At 32.6% G+C, this 6,206-nt stretch overlaps 1 long non-coding RNA gene across 1 annotated transcript; it reads left to right on the top strand.

The window, feature by feature from the left end:
- Positions 1 to 703: 703 nt before the first annotated feature.
- LOC132735812 (uncharacterized) lies at positions 704 to 4,277 on the top strand. Its single transcript, XR_009626504.1, has 4 exons — positions 704 to 830; positions 1,626 to 1,799; positions 3,681 to 3,787; positions 3,952 to 4,277. It is a non-coding gene; the product is annotated as an uncharacterized LOC132735812 (long non-coding RNA).
- The last annotated feature ends 1,929 nt before the right edge of the window (positions 4,278 to 6,206 follow it).

Raw genomic sequence — 6,206 nt, 5'->3', positions numbered from 1 at the left:
TTCGGCCCCACTATAGTGTATTGCTTGATTGATCAACAACAATAAATTGAATTACAATTAAACAATTATGAAACTTTAATTCTTTGAATAATTATTTATTATCTTTTGATCTCTTGAACGATTTAGATATAAGTTAATGTTTTTAAAGGTGTAACAAACAATAAAGGCCGGTTACTTACTTTTAAAACAAACCACTAAAACTTCTGGATTAAAAAAGTTACTTACAATTTTTCCTTAGAAAACATTCTCTTTTGATCTTAATTAAACTATACGTAAGTGTAACTAATTAACTGTTTATACTTTATGCTAATTGGCGGTATTGTTTTGTGTCTTGCTTCTTAATCATTCAAATAAAATATTATCTATATATGGTTAATAATTGTTTGTTTGTGTAATTATATTTTTTCAAATAAAGTTTATGTTCTGTTCTGTTTGTATTGCTTACTTTTCCCCTACTACTACAATAATCTAGTTTTTATACAAAATGATTAAATATATATATAAATTATTTTTTTTATTGAAATGCTATTAATATTTAGGTTTAAAATACAGTACTTATTCTGGGGCCGATTTGGTAAAGGGCCGAAACGTCCGGGGCCGAAACGTCTTGGGTAGTTTGGGGCCGATACGTCTTGGGGCCGAAACGTCTCGAAATCGGTAAATTTAAACAGGGCGTGTCTGGATATTTGTATGTGAAGTGTCGAAACACAGAATGCGGTCATGTGAATTGTGTTCCCTGACCCTATGGAAAAACACATAGACTCTAGTAGATTGAAGACCTGGGAAAGTTGGAATGCCATGTTTCGTTGTCAACACAAAATTAGGAACAGGTAAGTGATTAATGTATTGCATCATACTTTAGATTAAGTACTATATACTGATTATGAATTCATAGATGTAAGGTCTCGTACCAAAATGAATATACATTTATCAGTGTTTATCTACTTGTCTTCCAATGATGTCAAACATGTAAAATTATGAGAGAAATTATGCGGACCAAATTTATGTTTCAGATTTATAAATAATTAATTTATTATACAGAATACACGTATCTTGTTTGTGTTGAGCTGTAAAACACTACTCCTTATTGTGAAGGAAGAGGCTAGCCAAAAGTTCTAGCCGTACGTGACTCACATACTCCATATAATTTTGAAAAGTGCCGTACGGCTAGCCAATACAGTGTGTCCTGGCTAGTCGTACCTGACTCGCGTACGGCTAGAACTTTTGGCTAGCCGTACGGGCCCGTACGGCTAGCCACTTCCTATTGTGAAATTTTTTATAAACTTCCCTCTGAACTGTTTTAATTTCCCCAAAGTCACTGAGAAATTTGAAAAACAAATGATAAAACGTTGCTAAATTAAATCTTGCAACAATGCAATTTTTAGTAAGACATTACAGAATCCTACATGTACATTATATAAAAGACACAGTTTACACTAGGCTGCCAATACACACAGTCACAGTACTAATATTCAACATACATGAGGCAGCTAAAAATAGCTCTATATAAATTTATGCAATGTGTTATTATCACGGTTATGTAAATTACAATCCATGTGAAGTTTTTTTTGACAAAATATTTGTATACTTAAATGAAATAATTTGTTTCTTTCATTTTCTTACAGCAATGATTGATAGTGTAGGTGGGCCGGTGAGGGTCAACAATTTGTTGTCAACACTCAATATACCAACAATTGGAAATAAAAACATGAAAAGAAATGGAGAGACGTGTTGGAAATATCACTGAGACAGTGGCTTCTATGTCGACAGAATCTGCTGCGAAAGATTAAGGAAATGGAGTAAGACACATTTACAATGATATTTTCGAAATAACATGTAATTAAATTGGAAGAATTTCAAAAATTATTTTGTAATTATATGTCTATGCAGCTTATCATGGTATAATCCTATATTGCTGGCATGTTCGTGGTTTAGGGAACCAAAGAATATTATACAATCCATATATGAAAAAATAATTTTTAAACAATGGCTTTGTTTTTTTTGCATGTTACTCTATATTCATGTAGATATTTTTTTTTTCAAAATAATATGAATGTGTAATTGTTTTTAGTCCCCTACCGGTCCGTCAGTCCGTCTGTCTGTCCGTCCGTCAGTCCGTCCGTCCACAAAACTGGATCCCGCGATAACGCAAAAAGTACTGAAAATATTTTAATGAAACTTGATATATGGATAGATGGCAGTATGGAGATTATGCACGTCTTTTTTTTTCTTCCTATGTTGAAAATTCTGGTTGCTATGGCAACAAATAGACTGAAAATATGGCAAATTTTACACATAACCTGGATCCCGTGATAACGCAAAAAGTACTGAAAATATTTTTATGAAACTTGATAAATGGATAGATGGCAGTATGGAGATTATGCACGTTTTTTTTTCTTTTTTTCCTATGCTGAAAATTCTGGTTGCTATGGCAACAAATAGACTGAAAATATGGCAAATTTTACACATAACCTGGATCCAGTGATAACGCAAAAAGTACTGATAATATTTTTATGAAACTTGACATATGGGTAGATGGCAGTATGGAAATTATGCACATCCTTTTCTTATCTTCCTGTGTTGAAAATTCTGGTTGCTATGGCAACAAATAGACTGAATTTCAAGATTTCTGATTCTAGTTTTTAAGTTTTTTCACTATAAGTTCTTTATTTCTTAAGGTATTTTCTTCAAACTTTAAATGTAAGTTGCTAGTCATCAACCACATCATATGTGACAAAGTTTACAACTCTAGCACAAAATTTATCAGAATTACCTCCCTTGAACTTAAAATTTTCATGAAAAAAAAACATTGTTGTTTTTTTAATAACTTCTTTTTTTCTGAACATATCTACTTCAAACTTCATATAAATGTTTCTTATTATCACTCAACATTTGTGAGTGTTCAATACTGATTACTCTAGCAAGACTATTTCCAGAATTATGCCCCTTTTAAACTTAGACTTTTTTTTGAGAAATTGGTAATTTTTACTCCAACTTCTTCAATCATGATAGGATTTTCTTCAAACTCCCACATCATAATAATATGACAAGGGTTATAAATCTAGCATCCATATTTCCAGAATTATCTCCTCCTTAAACTTTTAATTTTTTTCTATTCGTTCTTTTAACTTTCATTTTACTTCAAATTCAAAATAAACATTCAATATTCATACCTTCATTACTAATTGTTCTTTGTTACACTCACATCATGTATGACATTGTTATCTCCTTTTTTTAAAATTTTGCTTTTAAAAATGTTATATTTTATAACAGGGATGTTTAAAAAATAACTTTAGAGTGTCCTTCAGTCCGTCTGTCTGTCTGTCTGTACATAAAAACTGTTCACTGTGATCACTTTTAAAGAACTTTTTCAACGAATTTACTTAAAATAGAAACATAAGTGAAAGGCCAATGGCCCTTCAGAATGTTGCTTGTGCTCTTACCGGTAGGGGACTTATGGATTGCTTGCAATACTATGATAATTGCTTGTTTAAAAAAAGTATTTATTTCTACATGACAAACTGGGTCCGCCTGGGCTCCTTGCCATTGGTACTTGTTGCTGGGTCATATGGGGGTTGCGTTCATTGAACGCCGCCTTTCCTTGTTGATCTTGTTTATCATATTTTACCTTCATTGGTTTAAGACTAAAATTCTTATTAAATACATGCATTCTTTTTAAGGGATGTGCATCATGAAGAATCAATGGTATCAGAATACAACATCATGGAAGGTCTTATTGACAAGATCTTGGAGGATGTCCTTTGCCAGATGCCTCGCCAGCACTAAAGTGAGTACTGGTAGTTTGTTTTCTGTATTTTGTTTATTTACGAAAGTAAAGGACTATGCAAAACTGACTGGTGTTGTTGAACTGTTTGTGTTATGTCAGTTGCTTCAATATATGAATATCTCTCCATATACTGTTTGTACATATGTATTTTTTTTTTATTCAAGGTCTATTCTTCAGTCAGATGCTACAGTTACAAATGACAGTGAATGGTCAGATTTATACAATTGTGATGAACAATCCTCAACAATACATCAAACAAAAATGCCTATTAAACTGTAAGTTGAAATCTATGAGGTTTTTTTTATATATATTTATAATCATGGTGTAGCAATTAAATGATAATACTGTGATAATTTTGTAATGCTATTTGGGGTCGTCTTCAATAGAAACAATTTGATGTATCTTCATGTGATGAATAATCGATATGCAGTCCGAATTATTTCATAAAAGTGATTACTAAAATTGGTCAGGAAAAAGTCGTGCAATTAGCATTAATAATTAACAAAACAGTGGCGTTTTTCTCAGTTATCATGTCAGTAATGATTTAGAATTTGTCAGAAAAGTATCTGTGTATATTTTAACCACTGTTATTGATGTATAATTGAAAAAGTGAGTTTTGCATACAAGTAAGACTGGTTAGTCAACATTGTTCTTTCAAACAGTGGCATTTAGAAGAAAAATCCTAATGGTTATTTGAATCACCCTGGTTTTAACTTGAGCTCTGACCTGGCTGTCATGTTCACAGCATGCATCATTTTTGTGTCGCCTCTACGGAGTATTGGCGACATATAGGGATCATTTCTCCGTCATCTGTCTGTCTGTCCGTCCGTCACAAAACTTGTCCGGACTACTCCTCATAAACTACTGGTGAAATTTCATCCAAACTTTACAGGAATAATCAGTACCAAGTCTAGTTGTGCATTTTGTCAGCATTTTCCGGTTCAATGATTTTTGTCAGAGTTATGGCCCTTTAATAATTTTTATTAAGTTTGTCTGGACTACTTCTCTTATACCACTAATGCAATTTCAATGAAACTTTACAGGATTGATCTGTAGCTTAAGTCCTTGTACATATTGCACGGGTTTTACGGTTGAATGATTTTTGGCCGAGTTATGGCCCTTTGATAAAAAGGTGTTTTTTTCTGTGTGTTGCCATATACACAAAAGCTTGTCCAGACTACTCCTCATAAACTACTGGTGCAATTTCATCCAAACTTTACAGGAATGATCAGTACCAAGTCTAGTTGTGCACTGTCTGTCTGTCTGTCTGTCTGTCCGTCTGTCACAAAACTTGTCCCAACATGAAATTGGCCATCATGAGGCGACACATGTGATCACTGATCGCTCTTGTTTGTTATTTTGGTGTTTTTTTAACATAATACCTTGATTTCTTAACTAAGTTAGATAAACTTATAATATATGAGCCACTTGTCATTTGTAAATAAATCTAGGTTTTGCAATGCAAATACGTGTTCATCCCAACAGATCAAAATCAAGCCAGCAATAAATAATAATTGCCTTTGGTGTTTAGTTTCTTCATTTGTAGGTGGGCTTTACTAATAGATTACTACCACTTTATTTCAAGGTGGGGTTTTGGGGTATCATTCACCTTCAGTGATAGTTCTAGTTTTATCCAGTATAAACATGGTAACATGTAAATGCAAAATAAACCTTGTTTTTTTTTTCAGTGTACTGCATCAATAAACTAAATATGGAGAGTAGCTTAGTCACCAAAGCAGACAGTCAACACCAAAATACACACAATGGCCAGGGCACTGAAACTTGGAAGAGTGAAAGAGTAAAGTAGTGCGTTTTTAGCTTACAAAGTGACATTGCGAGCTTTTGTCTATCTTTCGTCCATAAACTTGATCTTTAAACAACATCTCATAAATTGCCAAGCCAATTTCATGCAAACTTACGATATTGTCTAGTCAGTTTTTGTTTTGCATGCAAATCGTTATATGACATGACTAAAGACATTTAGTTTTTATTCCTAAGTTATTATGTTTTTATGTTTGTATAAGACTCAAATTATATATTGTTAAGATTCATTTTTACAAATTTGAAAGCCATTATTGTTCTAGTCAGTTTTTTGTTTTGCTTGCAATCGTTATATGACATGGCTAAAGGCATTTAGTTTTTAATCTTTAATAGTTATGTCTATATTTGTATAAGACCCAAATATATTGTTAAGATTCATTTTTACAATTTTGAAAGCCATTTTTTTTTGTTCTAGTCTGTTTTTGTTTTTGCTTGCAATCGTTATATGACATGACTAAAGACATTTAGTTTAAAATCTTTAGTTATTATGTCTATGAGTGGCGTCCGTGGCCTAGAGTTTAAAGTCATTGACTTCAAACCACTTGCCCCTCACCGCTGTGGGTTGAAATCCCGACAGGGACTTTGGATTCTTTCATGT

The sequence above is a fragment of the Ruditapes philippinarum genome, unplaced genomic scaffold (assembly GCF_026571515.1).
Source record: "Ruditapes philippinarum isolate M1 unplaced genomic scaffold, ASM2657151v2 ctg5956_1_1_1_1, whole genome shotgun sequence".
Lineage (NCBI taxonomy): Eukaryota > Metazoa > Mollusca > Bivalvia > Venerida > Veneridae > Ruditapes > Ruditapes philippinarum.
The sequence above is the reverse complement of the archived record's forward strand: the minus strand, read 5'-3'. Positions and strand labels throughout refer to the sequence as shown.